Here is a 19,011-nt window from a genome sequence, read left to right as displayed (position 1 = left end):
GGCAAGTTGCCCCGGCAAGGCTCTTGCCGGGGCCACGGAGGCCACCCGACAAGGGTCTTGCCGGGGGAGTCCGCCTTGCCCCTTTGCTCTTTGTGGTCTCTAGTCTTGGCGTTGCTCTGATCGCCTTGTGCTCCGGCTCCCCTTTCCTACCCTGCTCAGTGTGGCCGCGCGCGGTGCACCGACTGTTCGTACACCGACACAAGGAGTCAAGGAAGGATCTCTGGGCATTAATTCTACAACATGCTTGATAATTATAAACTGATGTTCTTTACTCTTCTACATGCTGCAAGAAGCTTGGAGCTTCTTGAAGATGCTAGTCTTCGATAGGCTAGGCCTTCCCCTCTATTCTAGCATTTTGCAGTTCAGTCCACAGACACAACCCTTCCATTTGATACCATTGCATACTTAGTTCAGATCTAATGCTTGCGAGTACTTTGGATGAGTAATCACGGTTGCTTTGCTCCCCCTCCCCCCTCTTTCTTCTTTCTGGTTGTTGCAACCAGATGGTGGATCCCAGGAGCCAGATGCCACCCCAGTCGACTACTACTACTACGTGGAGCCCGCCGACGACCAGGAGTAGTTAGGAGGTCCCACGCAGGAGGCTTGCTTCTTCGATCATGTTGCTTTTGTGCTAGCCTTCTTAAGGCATCCTTGTTTAACTTATGTTTGTACTTAGATATTGTTGCTTCCACTGACGCTTGTGTATCGAGCTTGTATTCGAGCCCTCGAGGCCCCTGGCATGTAATATGAAGTTTGTATTATTTTATTTATGTCTAGAGTTGTGTTGTGATACTTCCCATGAGTCATTGATCTTGATCGTACACATTTGCATGGATGATTAGTGTACGGTCGAATCGGGGGCGTCACAATACATGAACTCCTCAAACTACGGTCATCACCGAGAGTGGGCCCGGTTGTTGTCACTCCGGGTTTGTCGGATCATAACCGTAGTAGGTGACTATAACTTGCAAGACCGGATCTAAAACATGGATATAATGATGAATTCATAAACGGTTCAGATCCGAGTTCATGGCACCCGGGCCCAAAGTGACAAGCATTAAGCATAGCAAAGTCATAGCAACATCAATCTAAGAACATAGTGTATACAAGGGATTAGGCCCTAACAAAACTAACTCTATTACATGATGAATCTCATCCAACTCCTCACCGACCAGCGAGGCTACGAAGGAATTACTCACTCCCGGTGGGGAGCATCATGGAATTGGCGATGGAGATTGGTTGGTGATGACGATGAACGAAGATCCCCCTCTCCGGAGCCCCAAACGGACTCCAAATCTGCCCTCCCGAGGAAGAACAGGGCTTGGCGGTGGCTCCAACTCGTGGAATGCGATAATTCTTTCTCCCTTATTTTTTCTCCAAAAATAGGAATTTATAGCGTCGGTTTCAGGGTCAGCGGGGCCACCAGGTGGGTACAACCCACCTGGGCGCGCCAGGAGACGGGGGCGCACCCTGGTGGGTTGTGCCCACACAGGGGCCCCTCTCTGGTGGGTATTGTCTCTAGAAATTCTCTTTTATTCCATAAAAAATCCTCGCAAAGTTTCTTTCCATTCCGAGAACTTTTCTTTCTGCACAAAAACAACACCAGCGTAGTTTTGCTGAAAACAACATCAGTCCGGGGTTAGTTTCATTCATATCATGCAAATTAGAGTCCAAAACAAGAGGAAAAACGTGAGAAAAAGTAGATACGTTGAAGACGTATCAGTGATGGGGCGTCTGTGGGTAATGTCTGGGATAGTCTTATGGCCACAACTCTATAGAATGGTGGTGAAGTCTCTACTCTAGAGTTGCAATTGCTCTACAACATGTTATAACAAAGTAACAAAAATACTTCCACTTGTATATATCGCATATCAGGAAAATGGTTTTAACGGTATAAACATCAAAAATATAATTTTAGATAGCAAATAAGGTCTTAATAAACCATGTATATGCGATTATATGCCATAAACGATGATTATAATATATACGTACTCAATCATAAACAATTACTTAACAAACATTGTGTGTTGATTTGTTTGTGGTGGGGGGGGGGGCAAATACCCCTTGCCTAACATAATGTGCTAAGGGGTCCATCCCATAATTCTAACATAAGGTGAAGGACATGGTGGATGGCAAGGAGGAGGAGTTGCACACTACCCACCCCCACCTCCCGCTCCCGACATAAGTTTTGACGCAGCTCCGAATGCTCCGAGGAAAGCGAGGAGAAATAGCTTGATGTTTTAATTAGCAGACATATGTGTTATTTTTTTATCAAGTGTTGTGGTTGTTTATTTCATCTTGATTTACTGCTGTATTTGACTTTATGCTAGCTAGGGTAATCATGTGGATTTCATATGGGCTAAGATGATGATGATAATGTTGACTATTTCATTCATTCCACATGGTATTTCTGATATGTAGGGTTGCCAGCACAGGCGGAGATCTTTGATCTCCTCCAAGTGCACAAGCTTTGGTTGTAGCTTTTCTGAAGTAAGAATATCGATCCCACATGGAGCACAAAAATTGGGTTTTTGTCTCTTGTAATGACTTGTGGAATTGTGCCAGCAAATAATTATAGTCTCAAAGTAAAGTGAGGGAGAAAATAAATAGAGGTTTTTCGTGAAGTGTGAACTTCAAGTAAATTGCATAAACATAAATAAAATCAGTAGGAAAAGTAACAAGTGAACTGACATAGGATTAAGTACTTCTCAGGGAGTCGGGAATTCCCATTGATATGTTTCCAATGCAACCTATGCAACGATAGTAATATATGGATACTTGTGCCACTCTTGACGTTTACGCTAGGCAGAGCCGGGTATAGAGCACGTTCTACTATAGGTAGACTTCATGCCACGCACGCCACCACCATAGTCTCCTCCTACAGGTTACAACTATGGTGATTAAGGGTTTCCACGTGGATGTGGCCTCACTAAGGATTCTCCATAATTCCCTGTCAATTGTAAAACCTAGGGGTTAAAGCTTTTAATTTCACCTCGAATTACCTTCACTCTCTAACTCTTACAACGACAATGATACACTTTCTCACCTTTCGACGATAATCCTGAGTGGGGCCCCTTCACTAAATTCACGAAGTTTAATAAACTAAATCATTCAACAACGGATCTCATATACTTATTAACATTTCAGCTCCTATACATACCAAGGTTCATCCATATCCCCGAGAACTAGGGTGTTTACTCGTACATAGGGACATCAAACATCATGGAGGCGGTGAAGATAAACATGTACGATTCAAATGAGTAATACACAAGATGATCCACTAGGGTTTTGATATTACAATATGGTGGAGATGGTGATGATGATAATGAAGGTGGTGGTGATGATCATGCCGACATCCCCTTGCATATGGTGGTGAAGATGGCAATCTCCTCCTTGCCAATTCCCCCTCTGGATGTGTTTCTGGTGTCTATATGCATCTGTTCCTCAATCTGATCGCGTGGGCTGGAGATAGTCGACCACGGGAGGCCGCGCCACTCCATACGACCGCGTGCGCTCGTATATATGGCAGTTTTGCACTCTGGAAGAGTTGTGCGGCCTCCAACTTCCTCCAATTTCTTTATTCCTTTTATGTTAGATGATAATCACATTGATTAACGCGATTCCACCATAATTTCCTGGGATTCCTTCCATAGTATCTTATTTACTCTACTGGGGAAAGCCGATAAAAGCAATGCATGAACGCGGTAAAATTCCACAAAGACTGCCATGTAGGCACAAAATTACCAACAAAAACATCATACATTTCGGAATCATCAACTCCCCCAAGGTTAAGTCTTGCTCATCCCTAAGGCAGCACCGTAGCTTGTAACGAACAAGGTCAACTGAGGTTTATGAGGTGCGGATATTCGTGGAGGTGTGAGTCCATCACTGGTTACCGAAATGAGTAGAGATAAAAAATACTGTGACAAATAATAGTGCATCTCCACCATTAGGATGATCATGAAGGCTTCTCCACCTTGACTTCACAACTTTATGCCCTAAGTCATTTTTAATTCAACAAGGCAAGTGGTAAGTGTATCCCCTTTTTCAGAAAAATCTTTAAATTTAAAATTTTATATCTTGCTTTCGAAACATGTTTATCTGCCCATCTCTCACTTCGTTTTTATGTGATATGTAATCTAAACATGTTCCTGGCAAGAATTTCATAAACTTTTTAATTTGAGAGGGATTTAACTTCCTTGTTGCTTGCTCTATTTTATTTATTTGATATTTTTTTCTGGTGAACATTCAAAGAACTAGCACATATAGTTATGTTTCTCCTCTAATCAATTAGTACCAATGATGTGGAATACTTATGATCATTTCATTTGTGGTTATGCTCTATCACTTGCTCCTAAATCATCATCTCATAGGTTTTCTGAATGTAGTGATGATACTAAACATCAAGATATCCATAACTCATTGGAGTAGAATCTTCTCTTATTCAAATAGGAAGTTAAGAGTTCAACCTTATTGAAATAAAAATTGCAATATAACCTCGACTTGTGGGAAATAAATGCATAGAAAGGAAAGATACAAACTACTCTAGGATCTCCCCCAAGCTTACAATCAAGGCGGAGAGATCTGGGTACCTAGCTTTTATGCTCCCTCCTGGGTATTCTTGCATGCGGTGGAGATGTTCTTGAAGCATGCTCCGATCCCCTCAAGCACCATCAGTTTCTCGTCAACAACCCTGCTCAAGAACTCAAGCTATGTAGTATTTTGATTTAGAGTTTCAACCATAAGACCGATCTTATAGAAGAGACCATTGACCCAAGCTTCTAGGTCTTTGCTCGTTAACCAATAAGGGTTGATCCCTTCACCAATAACATGTACACAAGATTTGGAGACTCTCTCAAGATCCTTGATATTTTCCTTTATCTCCTCTGGGGATGGTGGTTTCCTTCCCCCACTCGTTCTAAGGCGGGCCTAGAGGAAATAGAGGAATAGATCCTTGGATATTGAATTGGTAGGGTTTTGGAGGATACTCATTTAGAGTAGGTTGATGACCCACAAGTATAGGGGTCAATCGTAGTCCTTTCGATAAATAAGAGTGTCAAACCCAATGAGTAGTAGAAGGAATTGATAAACAGCTTCAGCAAGGTATCTCTCCAAGTGCTGGAAAGTGATAGTAACAAATAGTTTGATAGCCAGATAACTGATAGAAAGTGACAAGTAACCAAAGTAACAATGCAGCAAGGTGGTCCAATCCTTTTATTGCAAAGGACAAGCCAAAAGTACTTCTTATATTAAGCAAAGTGTTCTTAAGGACGCATGGGAATCTCATCTAATTAACTTCATCATGTTTTAGTTGATTCACGTTCACTACTTTGATAAGTTGTTAATTTGGTGGATCAATGCTATGGTGATGTTCTTTCTTGAACAAAGAACCCACTTATGATTACCCCATCTCACAAGCATCCGCAACTACCAAAGAAGAATTAAGATAAATCTAACCATAGAATGAAACATACGGATCCAAATCAACCCCTTCCGGAATAGCGCATAAACTAGGGTTTAAGCTTCTGTCACTCTCGCAACCCATCATCTATTTACTAATTCCACATTATCTTCCCCTAGGCCCAAGCATGGTAATGTGTCGTCTAGTCAACGTTCACACGACACCAGTAGAGGAAGAGCAACATACACATCATCAAAATATTGAACGAATGCCAACTTCACAAGATTACTTATAACAAGGCTTCTCCCATGTCCTCAAGAACAAACGGAACTACTCACAAATTATATTCATGTTCATGATCAGAGGAGAATAATATATGATTAACAATCTGAAGATATAATCTTCTGCTAAATAAACCAACTAGCATCAACCAAAAGATGTAATCAACACTACTAGGAACCGACATGTACCAATTTGAGGTTTTGAGACAAATATTGAATACAAGAGATGAACTAGGGTTTGAGATGAGATGGTGCTGGTGAAGATGTTGATCGAGATGAGTCCTCCCATGATGAGAGGAATGTTGGTGATGACGATGGCTTCAATTTCCCCCTCCTGGAGGGAAGTTTCTCCGAGGGAATCTCTCTGCCGGAGAGCAAAAGTGCTCCTACCTAGGTTTCGCCTCGAGACGGTGTCGCTTCATCCTGAAAGTCTTCTCTTGATTTTTTTTCTGGGTCAAATGGCTTCATATAGTGGAGAAGATGGGCCACGGAGGCCTGTTGGTGGGCCTACAAGCCCAAGTGGCGCACCCCAGGCGATGGGCGCACCACCTGAGCTTGTGGCTCACTGGTGGGTCCCCTCATGGTGATTCTTCTACTGGTATTTTTTATTTATTCCAAAATAAATCTCCGTAAAATTTTAGGTAATTTGGACCTCCAGAGAATAGACATCTCTTGTAGCTTTTTCAAGGTTAGAATTCCAGTTGCCGGCAATTTCCCTCTTGTGATGAAACTTGCAAATTAAGAGAGAAACACTACTGCAGAAAAGCCTAGCTATGGCATGGCAAAAACAGCCTTGGTGGCGTGGACACCCAACACCACCAATATATAACTACTAATGCTTGTGATCGATTGCCACTATTATTAATTGCTAATTAATGGTTTATTAGGTGGTATTATTCCATTATGTGTTGTTTTATACGTGCTCAATTACTTCTAATGTGAAATGCTAAATGTTATATATATATATGATACATCCATTTTGCATCATGCTTTTATATCGATATTTATTGCATTATGGGTTGTTATTACACATTATGTCACAATAGTTATGCCTATTCTCTCTTAGTTTACAAGTTTTACATGAAGAGGGAGAATGCCGGGAGCTGGAATTCAGGGCTGGAAAAGGAGCAAATATTAGAGACCTATTCTGCACAACTCAAAACGTCCTGAAACTTCATGGAGGCATGTTCTGGAATTAATAAAAAATAATGGCGAAAGAATCAACTAGAGGGGGCCCAGAACCTGGCCACGAGGGTGGGGGCGCGCCCTACCCCCCTGTCTTGTGGGCCCCCTGGCAGGCCTCCGGTGCCCATCTTCTGCTATATGAAGTCTTTCACCCTGAAAAAATCAGGAGGTAGCTTTCAGGACAAAACACTGCCGCCACGAGGCGGAACCTTGGCGGAACCAATCTGGGGCTCCGGCGGAGCTGTTCTGCTGGGAAAACATCCCTACTGGAGGGGGAAATCATCACCATCGTCATCACCATCGATCCTCTCAGCAGGTGGGGGTCAATCTCCATCAACATCTTCACCAGCACCATCTCCTCTAAAACCCTAGTTCATCTCTTGTATCCAATCTTTGTCCCAAAACCTCACATTGGTACCTGTGGGTTGCTAGTAGTGTTGATTACTCCTTGTAGTTGATGCTAGTTGGTTTATTTGGTGGAAGATCATATGTTCAGATCCTTTATGCATATTAATACCTCTCTAATGATGAACATGAATATGATTTGTGAGTAGTTATGTTTGTTCCAGAGGACATGGGAGAAGTCTTGCTATAAGTAGTCATGTGAATTTGGTATTCGTTTGATATTTTGATAAGATGTATGTTGTCTTTCCTCTAGTGGTGTTATGTGAACATCGACTACATGACACTTCACCATTGTTTGGGCCTAGAGGAAGGCATTGGGAAGTAATAAGTAGATGATGGGTTGCTAGAGTGACAGAAGCTTAAACCCTAGTTTATGCGTTGCTTCGTAAGGGGCTGATTTGGATCTATATGTTTCATGCTATGGTTAGGTTTACCCTAATACTTCTTTTGTAGTTGCGGATGCTTGCAATAGGGTTTAATCATAAGTGGGATGCCTGTCCAAGGATGGGCAGCACCCAAGCACCTGTCCACCCACATATCAATTTATCAAAGTAATGAACGCGAATCATATGAGCGTGATGAAAACTAGCTTGACGATAATTCCCATGTGTTCTCAGGAGCGTTTTCCTTCATATAAGAGTTTGTCCAGGCTTGTCCTTTGCTACAAAAAGGATTGGGCCATCTAGCTGCACCTTATTTACTTTCATTACTTGTTGCCCGTTACAAATTACCTTATCACAAAACTATTTGTTACTGATAATTTATGTGCTTGCAGAGAATACCTTACTGAAAACTGCTTGTCATTTCCTTCTGCTTCTTGTTGGGTTCGACACTCTTACTTATCGAAAGGACTACGATAGATCCCCTACACTTGTGGGTCATCAATATATAGCTGTAATAAATGACAAGTACTCACAAACATGAGCTTACATAGTTAATAAGCAGTTCATTTCACATCGATGGCCCAACCACTTCTAAATGAGCTTTTTGATGATCATCATCCTCAATTAATGGCGCGGGGTGTTCGTAATAGTGAGTAGGATGGCCTGTCCAATCCGAAGATTCTTGCACAAATGAACTTCTTCCACCCCGCCCGGTTGAAGACAGTGTTACTGTCTGTGTCAAGTGTGTAGGCACAGCTGGTGGTGGAGCCCTTCTAGTAAGGTGTAGTCAAACCATGCCTTCTTCATCCGGCTCGATGCCACAACTCACAGATAGATTCTTAGGTAATATCAGAAAAAAATAGATATGATAAATGAGCATGTCATGCGCAATTATCATCAAAGCATACACTTCAATCCACATATATCATCAGATTCAACACCATGCATATCATCAGATTACTACACTAATAGCATATCATCAAATTACATACCACACTAATTAAGCATATCATCAAATTACTACGTACACTAAGCATATCATCACATTATTATACTACCACTAGTACGCGTCGGTGCTATACAAACGGTTTTTAACCCCTTTTCGCGACGGCATTTGCGACCATCGCCATGTTAGTGTGGGCGATGGGGTGTCCTTCCCACACGAGCCAGAAACCATCGGGGATATGGATCAATGATCCAGAGGCCTTCCTAAATGTAATCGTGTGCGATGCAGCACACACTAATTCTTTTGCACGTGTGGTATCGATGATTAAACGTTTCTAATGATGCAGTGAAACCATACGGTCTGTCATAGTGAACCGTTTGGGAAACAGTATGTAAGGCACACGGGCCAACAGAACTGTGTGCGATTTGTGCCCCATCGCACACGAGTTTTTTGTGTAACCCGTCTGCCATGCAAGACTCCATCGCACACGTGTCCCAACAGTTACCATCTGCGATATTGTTCTATCACAAACGGTTCAGGAGCCCCTTCGCACACATAGAAGTGATGTAGACTGTTTGTGATTTGTTGGGTATCACCGACGGTTGCCGCAAGAGTGACGTGTGCTTTTTGTTTGGGATCCCACACGTTTCCTGAAAAAATTACGACTGGGATTGTATTTTGCATTGGGCACGGTTTACTCCGAGTTCTCGTGTACGATAACGCGATAGCACAAACGGTTCCGGAGACCCTACACACGTAGTAGCACCGCAAATCTTTTGTGATCTGCTGTGTATCACCGACGGTTCCGCTACGATTGACATATGCTTTCCGATGTGGATCGCACACACTCATTTAGTTGAACCGTGTGCGGAGCAATTGCCAGGTTAAAACAAAAATATCCCATTTTGAATCGGCATGCAAAAAGCAAATTCGCCACAATATTCAATTGAACAAATAAACAAAAATATCACATTTTGAATCAGGATGCAAAAAGCAAATTCGCCACAATATTCCATTGAACAAATAAACAAAAATATCACATTTTGAATCAGGACGCAAAAAGCAAATTCGCCACAATATTCCATTGAACAAATAAACAAAAATATCCCATTTTGAATCGGCACACAAAAAGCAAATTTGCCACAATATTCAATTTAACAAACAGTGTCCACAGGAAGAACATTCATCAGATTTCACAACAATTGCAATTGAACATATGGTAGCTAAATTCCAATGATTTGTCCACACATATATGCATTACATAATTAATCATAGTGTACGAAATATGAAGACCTCATCAGATGGAAAGCAATGGATCCATGCGTATATGTTTAGCCGCTGACTCTTACTCAATGTTTCAGGAGAAGGCATGCTGAAATCTTCATTATCACTAGTGGTATTGATGTAGTGATCCAGGAAGAAGTCGCTGATAAATCTCCGAACCATCAGCAATTCACCAGCCGGGAGCGGTTTAGGGGTCCTCGGTTTTAAGATGAGCTGCAGTATTTTTAAGATCAGAATGTGCCATATGAGTGGAGTAGAAGATATTTTAAGATAGACCTACTGGTACTAATTCACGAGGATCATCACAACTATCAGCAGATTTGCAGATGGAGATCATGTGTCTGCAAACATAGTATCCACAAAGGTTGGTCCATGCTTCTTGCTGAGGACACTAAAATTTTGTGTACATAATTAGTCATGTATTTGTCCTGTTAGGAACAACCTAACCGGTGTCAAATGTATTATTTTTTCTTTCGACAAAATAGAAAGAGGTTTATTTAGAAGCTTGAAAATTTGACTAGCGTAAGAAAAGGTATTTGCAGACTGTTGGATAAATTTTCTGAAATAACGGATTTCGGTGTGTTACCGAAGAAACGATCTCATGCTGCAGAGGTAGTTCCCTCTTGAACAAGTTCCCTGGTTTAGTTTTCCACAATGTGAGCACACTGCAAATGATGATGAATTTTGACAACATCAATTATTGAACTAGATATGAATGCAAATAAATTTCAACATCAGAGAATTCAATACCTATCCATGAATTGTTGAAGATGCGTCAGATCCTGAGCATTTGTTGACTCTCTGAGAGAATCGATGTAGTAAACTGTGTTCTTGTTTGGAACAATGAATACCAATATCCACTAATCGCTACATATTAAGAAAGCCATGAACTTACGAGTTATGTTGAAATCTGAAAGAAAATCAATGTATGTGTGGTTGTTTACTTGACTTACCGTTCATGATATCGCTAGAGAAATGATTCTGCATGGGACATGTTTTCGAAGAGACGGACGACCGTGTTAACGGCCCAGTCCCGGGTCCTTACCATGTATTGTTGTGCCATTTGGTAATTCAGGATCTATGAAATACACTCTCCCTTTTTCTTATCTGCACGTTCAATCCCCTGAGAGGAATAAAATGCAGTTAGATGTTTATCATTTACAGCCTTGTATGAAGAAGTTGATCAGAGTTTGTTAAGTACTTACAAAATCAGGCATCTAAGAAGACTGGCATCGAGCACGTTGAAGTTGAAGAAGAGATGTAAGTCCTCGAAAATCACATTGATGGAACCAGCATCGTGTCAGAAATGATCTCTATTGTAGTGGACCAGAAAACCATGATGACCTGCTGACATTTGATCCATGCAATATTCATGTAACTCGAAGCAGCTGGAGCTGCACTCATCAAAGTATTTGCCAACAAGAAATGGCTGGCCATGGACGTAATCGTGTGCTTCAAGTATGTCTAGTTTACTTTTAGCAAGCAACAAATCTACTTCTTCATCATCCATGCCGTCAGAAATAATATTACTCCCCGATTCGAACAACCTGCTGTTAATTTGGTTCTAGGCGATGAGTGCTTTAAGTAAGAGGCAATCGTTCTCTTTCCTCTTCACTTTCTCGCCGCGCTTCCTCGTGGTCGTGGGTGTAGCCTTTTTGGCCACTTCCTTCTTGGTACTTGAAGCATTTCTGGCAGAACGTCTGGTTGGCTGCAAGGTAGATTGCCAAGCAGATGGTGAAGCTTCGACGGACTGCTTAGTAGATGGTTTATCTATGCCGGACCACTGAGCTGGCGGTGCTGCTGTGACGGACTGATGGGCTGTAGGAGCAGAGGCATCGGACTTCTGACCATGCGTTGAAGCTATTCTTGTTTCTGCGCAGGTGGTGCCAACTTGTCGGTGTGCTGAGGAAGCCATGCCAACATGTTGGTTTGCTGAGCAGGAAGTGCTGGCGCATTAGTATGTTGATCACGTGACTGCGGACCAACAGACTGATGAGTAGTTGGTTCTGGACCTACAGACTGCTCAGCAGGCGGTTCCGAAGCATCAGACTGCTTAGCAGTCCGTTCCACCAGGTTGGTCTGCTGAGCATGTGCTGCAGCTGGGTCTCCCCCCGCTGCTTCAGGGGCCGGCATCTGAACCGGTGGTGCATCTTCAGCAGTTGTAGGCCTTGCCACTGGCTTCTTTGGGATGGAGGATGACATGGCCTGTACGCCACAAAGTCGGGCCGGCTGATCACAGGTTGATGCATCAGCCCGCGAGAGCTGCTGGGTCAAGGAGGGCATCACCAGTTGAGGGGTGATAGTAGTTGCTCTTGGCGGGGCTTCAGGGATCTCATCGATGAACTCTATTTCCTTTCATGTCCACTGGATGTGATGTAACAGTATTTCTCCCATGGTCCTTTGCTCATCGAAGTCTCCTAGGACATTCTTCAGGGCAAATTCATTAAATCCAGGCTTTACTTCAGTCACGTAGCACTTCACACAGCCCGGCTTCAATGGCACATTTTCCAACAAGAGGCCATCATTCAAGATGGGTGGGCAAACCCAAGCTGTTGCACATTTTAATGTACCTTCATAATGTGTAAGCACGCACTTCAGTCTGTCTTTCATTCCAGATAGATCAGATATAGCATCATCACAAGCAGCTGCAGTCTCAGTGTTGCTGGGGTCAGCTGATGCACACCTACTCTTCTGCGGTGTTGTCGCGCAATAAGCAGCATCCTCCATGCCCGCCTCCCCTCCCATCTACTGGCTATCTGTTAGTGTTAGAGTCTTCTGCATCATCATTGACTCCTCAACATCCTTTCGAACAGCCGGATAAATCTCCTTCCTCAACCTTCCGTACAATGCATTCTGCTTCATTTCACTCCTCGCTTTTTTCATGCTGAGCCTCTCTTCTTTGCTGAGTGTGAAAGCCCTCTTGTGCGGGACACTAACACCTATACCCCTTGCACCCCCAGGGGGCTCTTTTGTTTCCAGAGCAACAGACAGAATGTCACATGGCCCTGAGTTCCCATAGAACCTTCCAGGGATCTTGGAAGCCTCTAACATCACTGGATACAGTTCGGCGTCATGTGAGTTTTCAAAGTAATAAGTTCCGTCATCACACCTCTTTGGACATGTCCGCAAGTAGTCTCTGGCGCGTTGGCCCCTGATTTCACTAAAGGTCGGATTCCCACCAGCCGCTACAGCTTCTTTGTCCTCCTAGTCCCATATCAGTTTCATGTCGTAGTATCCTGCCACACCCATACGGTGGGGGTGTATGTTCTTCTTCTGAAGTTCTGATTGCTTGAAACTCTTCTCAGCAAACTCTTTAGTTGCCCTGACCCTTTTGAATTATGCCCGGTCTGCCTTTGTAATTTGGGGGTATGCGAGGATTGGGTCCTTTCCTTCACTCAAGTACTTCTTGTACAACACATGCTTCTAGTTTCTCCAAACATCCCTAGCCTTCTTTGGTGCAGGGTGTTCCACCTGCATTCTCCACTGCTCTGGAACGTTCAAGTGATCCATGATCTCCCAGACTATCCTTCACTGTGTTTTTGTGTTAGCCTTCCGAAACCCCGACAGATTAATGTTGAGCCTTGCTCTGCCAACAAATCCACACACACTCCTGGACCTGGTGCGTGCTTTATCTGGTTTAGTTGGAGACTTTAAATCAATCTCGATTACTTCATATACACCTTTAGGCTCGTGTGTGGGCTTCCTTGGAGCGTTCCTCCGTGTCCTGACCGGAAGGGTAATTGTTGCAGCTCTATCCCGTTCAAGATTACTTGATCCCTCAAAATCTGCTGAACACCTAGGGTTGTCCGAATCAGATGAAGATACATCGCCTGAAGCATGAGTGTTGTCGCTGCTACTCGGCATCTACAGAGAACACATGCGAAACTCAATAAAGGAGGATAAGCATAAAACTAACAACTTCGTATCAAGCTTTCTAAACATGCCATGCAATAATTTAGAAAATGTATGGCTAATTTGTTAAGTTTGTGTGACTCGGGCGCACGCGATCTGTAAATAGGCAGTAACTTATTGGAACAAATACAGCTTATATGTAGTAAGCAAGGTAGATAATGAACATATATACGCTCTCCGTTATTTTATAGCCAATTTGGGAACATACGGAACGAAATAGGAAGAGGGATTGCCAGGAAATATGCCTCACCGTGATGGAGAGCAGTTACTAACAGGCTTCAATGCAAACCCTGCCGAACCACAGGAGAGGCGAGGGTTACTGCATCGATATGCTATAGGGTGGCTGGCGAGCAAATGGAGACGGCGAGGTGCGGGCCGGCGCGTTGTCGGGGGTTGGGTGTGACATATGCCAAGGGATGGCTTATCATGGTGGGAGCGAGTAGAACGTCGCCGGTGCCCGGAAGCGGGATGAGGCGTAGACACGAACGCCGGCGTACTTTACCCAGGTTCGGGGCTCTCCTAGGAGATAACACCCCTAGTCCTGCTCTGCAGGGTCTCCGCATGATCACTAAGGCACTAGTGAGTACAATGGTGCTCCTCGAGCTGTATGCTAGAGGTAGGAGAAAGCAGGGCTAGCTCTCTCCTCTCTCTATGTATGAGTCTAGGTCTAACAGGTTGGGAACCCTTTGCATGGGTGCCCTGGGGGGTTTATATAGGCCTACCCCCCAGGGGTACAATAGTAATCCGCCCTGGTATGGGACCCGACTGTCAGCGTCTCTGGCCGCCGGCTTCTCCGCCGGCTGCTGGGGCTTACCGCCTGGTGGGCCCCGCCGACAGGTCTGGTACGGGGCCGACAGGCCGCTCCCGCCGCCTGCGGGTCTTGCCGGCTGCTTGTTACTGTAGCCGCAATGCTAATGATGCATGCTTGGTCGGGGGAGGCGTGGCTACAGTCCCGCCGCCTGGTGGGAGATCACTGTAGCCACACCATGTCTTGTCTGGTTAATGGCGCATGGACCCCGAGGGAGGAGTGGGCTGCCTGCTAGAGGCCGGCCTCCCTCGGGACCGACTGGTCAGGCTCCGCCGCCCTCCGGGCTCTTGCTGCCCGATAGGGCCCGCCGCCTGCAGGCCGTACCGACAGGCCATCGTGGGAGTAGGCTCCGCTTGACAGGGGTGACGTCAAGGGTGGTGTGGCAACAGTGCCGCGCCGTGCGGAGATCTCCGCCTGTACGGGGCACTGTGGCCACGCCGTGCCCTGGGTATGGGGGTGATGGGCTACACTATAGCCACATCCTATCTTATCTTCTTAATGGGGGCGTAGACTTTGAGGGCATCATGGGCCGCCTGCTAGGAGTCGGCCTCTCTGGAGGCCACCTGCTAGGAGTCGGCTCGTCTTGGTGCCGTCTTCTGGTGCTTGGACGTCTTCCGGCAGCCGGCCGCTTGAGCCGGCCAGCCACCAGAAGGCGGCACTTCATTCTGGATGCTTGAGGGGCGCAGCAGGCCCAATGTCTTGAAATGTTCAGGAACTCGGGTTAGGCTACCCGTGGCCCATTACTCCGACAGTAGTCCCCGAAGCTGGTGAGGCGTCGCGGCTGACAAGTCGAGAAGCCTCAGCAGTTTCCTTCTCTGAGCGCTCTTGCGGAATGCTTTGTCCGTCTCCTCGCATGCCGCCAGCCAGGAGTCGGCCATGACCAGGCGGCTTCGTCTGGTAATTTCGAAACACAAAGGCGGGAACCAGGTGGCGTGCTTGTCAAGCCTCTAGGCCCGCCGCCCGCTACAATCACGCCACGCGGCGCCCGCCAGCCGGGCCAGCCTGCCAGCCCACGCACACGATGGGACGCGACAGCAGGCTGGGCCCGCCACTACCGGGCCTCGGCGCGCGGGCGGATCCGCTGCGGCCGAGGCAAAAGGTTGCGATTCCGTGCGGAGTTACTACATGCAGTAACTCGCGCAATAATCGCGGCGCCGTGGGGTCGTGGGTGCAGTTGATCCCACGATCCCATGCCCCGCCCGCTCGGCTTCGCACCCCAGGGGCTATAAGTAGGGGGAGGAGGGGGAACGGCGAAGCACACGCGCCCTCCTCTCCCTTCGCCATTTTCGTCCTCCTCTTCTTCTTGTTGCTGCTGCAGCTCTTTGCTCCGCGGAGGCGCTGCCGCAGCTCATCGCCGTCGACCCTCTCTGTCCCGGAGCTTCTTGCCCCACCGCGCCCACTGCCCCCGCCGCCGCGCCACTTCTCCATCGATCTCAGTTTCCATGGCACGCAAGCGGGGAGGGGATTGGGACGGCTCGGTCGTGATCGACGACCACCTCGCCTTCCTCCCCGCCACACGGCGGTTGCCCGGCGCGGGCTTCGTCAAGGTGCGCATGCTGCCGAAGAAGGAGATCTCGCCGGCGCCGACAGGAGGCGAGCGGGTTATCTTCCGCTCGCACATCCTCCGTGGCTTCGGCCTGCCGGCAAGCGGGTTCCTCCGCTCCTTCCTCGACTTCTATCATCTCCAACCGCACCATCTGACGCCCAACAACGTGGCGTTGCTCTCCGCCTTCATCACAATGTGCGAGGGCTACCTCGGCATCCTCCCCACCATCGAGCTGTGGGGAGCGTTCTTCTACACCAAGCTGGGCACCTCCGCCAAGGAGAAGGCGGCCCAATGCGGCGCCTTCGTCGCGGTCCGCCATCCGTCGGTGAGGAACGCCTTCCCCACCATCAAGCTGTCATAGTCGGTCAAAATGTGGCACAAATCATATTTCTACGGGGAGAACGTCGACCCGGCCATCGAGTTCATCAATTTTCCGCCCTACGAAGCCGTCCCTCTGGCCGAACCTCGGGCCAACCGGGGCTACAAGCCGAAGCCCATGTCGGCCGACGCCATCGCCGCCATCAACCGGCTCCGGGTGCTGACTGATGAGGAAGGCCTCAAGGCGTCCGACCTGCTGGTCGCCTTCATCGAGCGTCGGGTGCTCCCGCTCCAAGGCCGGCCTCATCTGATCTGTCGGATGAGCGGGCACCGCGACCCGAGCCGGATGTGCACGAAGGACATGCCGACTGTCGAGGTTGCCCGTATGGTGAAGAAGATCTCCGACCTCAAGCTGTCGGAGGGGTCCTGGAGGTTCGGCAAGCGGCCATACTGCCGCGCCAACCCGCCGCCTGTTGTAAGTTCTGCAGCTCTTTTATTTTTAGTACTTGCCTTGATCTTGGTCTTGGTCTTGAATAGTCGGTCTTTTGAGTGCAGATCTATATGTCTCCGGCAACGGCCGCCGTCGTGGGGCCGGGTGGAAACTACCAGCCGGACCGGTAGGTGAGCGATGTGGACGACCCCGACTTGGGGGCGGCCGCCCTGGAGGATGACGCCATAGGCGGCGGCGATGGAGCAGGCGGCTCCAAGACGGATGCGGTCTCGAGACCTGGCCCGATGATGATGGAGAAGAGGACGAGCCGCACCACACGCGAGACGCCGGCAAGGCAGACGCGGGACCCTCCGCCGAGCCGGTGGTTCAAGGTGGTACGCGCAAGCATAAACAAGGCGCCGTCTTGTTCGGCAGCGCCCTGAAGAAGACCAAGAACCCGACCGCCGCGACCAGGCGGAAGGAGGCCGCCGCGAAGGCGGCCAAGTTCCAGAAGCTTCCGAAGGTGCATCCTACGGCGTCAGCGTAAGTATCTTTTCCTTGTGCCTTTCCTTCTTATTGGTTCCATCTGAGCTTCCTTGCTTTATTTTTCTTGACTTAGGGCCCCGCTCTCTCTTGAGAAGTCGGCCGCCGCCTCCGTTATTGGGTCGGCGGAGACCTCTACCACCACCCGGCGAATCGACCCTGCGGCCGATCTACGGGAGGCGCATGAACGAAACACGCAGGAGGCACGCGAGGAGCAGGAAGCCGCCCGACTGGAGAAGGCGGAGGCGGACAAGGCGGAGGCCGCCGCGTTGAAGAAGCTGTCGGAGGCTGAGGCCGATGCCGTGGCGAAGAAGCAGGCTGAAGAAGTTGCGTGCCGTCAGGCGCCGCTATTCGGCATTCCCCTGAACTCCGCACCACCACCACCAGAGTTCACGGCGCCGACTGGGGGAGCCGGCGACGAACAACCGGTCATGGAGAGGGAAGGCAGCGATGTCGCCATGCCGGAGGCAGACGTGCCTCCACCGCCGCCGTCTGGAGGTGCAGCCGGCCGGAGGCGAGATGGCGACGGACCCAGCTCCTGAGGCCCACACACCATCATGCCGCCGAGGCGCGAAAGCGACTTCGGCGCCACGACCGGTGGAAGCCGGCGCCGCGAGCTCGTCAGTCCCGGATGCCGAGGAAACCAGCGCTGCGCCCACTGAATGGGTGCGTGGAGGCGGGACGGGCGCCTTAAATCGAGTGGTCCTAGACGTCCAGGCCAAACTCCGAGCTGAGGCCACCGCTCTTCAGCAATGCAACAGCGCGTTCATGGATTCACGAGCGGCCATTCGGGTGTGTTTCTTACTTCTTCGTCCTTGATTCTTGTATTTCTCTGTGGGGGCGCGCTAGTGCATCCACTGGGTGTAGCCCCCGAGTTTCGGGCCGGCTGCTGAGCAGGTGGCTCGGAACTTTAATTGACAAGCTCCGAGTGCTAACTTCGTCTGATATCTTCATTGTAGGATTATCATAACCTTCGCGCGGCCACCTTTAACTCCATGTCCGAGAGCTGGACCAACGGACCGCCGACTTGTCGGAAAGCCGGAGTAAGTCTTTGTTTTCTTTTTCTATGGGGGCGCGCTAGCGCACCCGCAGGCTATAGTCCCCGAGATTCGGGCCGACTGCTGAGCAATCGGGCCGGATCTCCCCGGCAACTGCACTTCCTCTTTTCTGATTGTTGATAACTTCTTTCTCTGCGGGGGCGCGACAGCGCACCCGCGAGCTGTAGTCCCCGAGATTTGGGCCGACTGCTGAGCAGTCGGGCCAGATCTCCCCGGCAACTACACTTCTTCTTTGTTGACTGTTAATGTCTTTTCTTCCTCTACTGTTGCAGTGGCCAATGCCGTCTTGCAGCAGCAGCTGGGTGAAGCCAACACCGCATTGCGTGCCAAGGAGACGGAGTGCAACAAGCTGGCCCAGGAGTGTGACCGACTGGCCAAGCAACAGGCGGAGCAGGCGGAGCTTCTCCAGAAGGCCCGGAAGGAGGCGGAGGTGAAAGAGTCCAATCTCCTCGCCGAGTTCGAGACCGAACACTCTGCTTAGGCCGACAAGGAGGCGTTGCTGAGTGCCGGC

The sequence above is a fragment of the Aegilops tauschii genome, chromosome 7 (genome assembly GCF_002575655.3).
Source record: "Aegilops tauschii subsp. strangulata cultivar AL8/78 chromosome 7, Aet v6.0, whole genome shotgun sequence".
Taxonomy (NCBI): domain Eukaryota; kingdom Viridiplantae; phylum Streptophyta; class Magnoliopsida; order Poales; family Poaceae; genus Aegilops; species Aegilops tauschii.
This window is presented reverse-complemented; position numbering follows the sequence as displayed.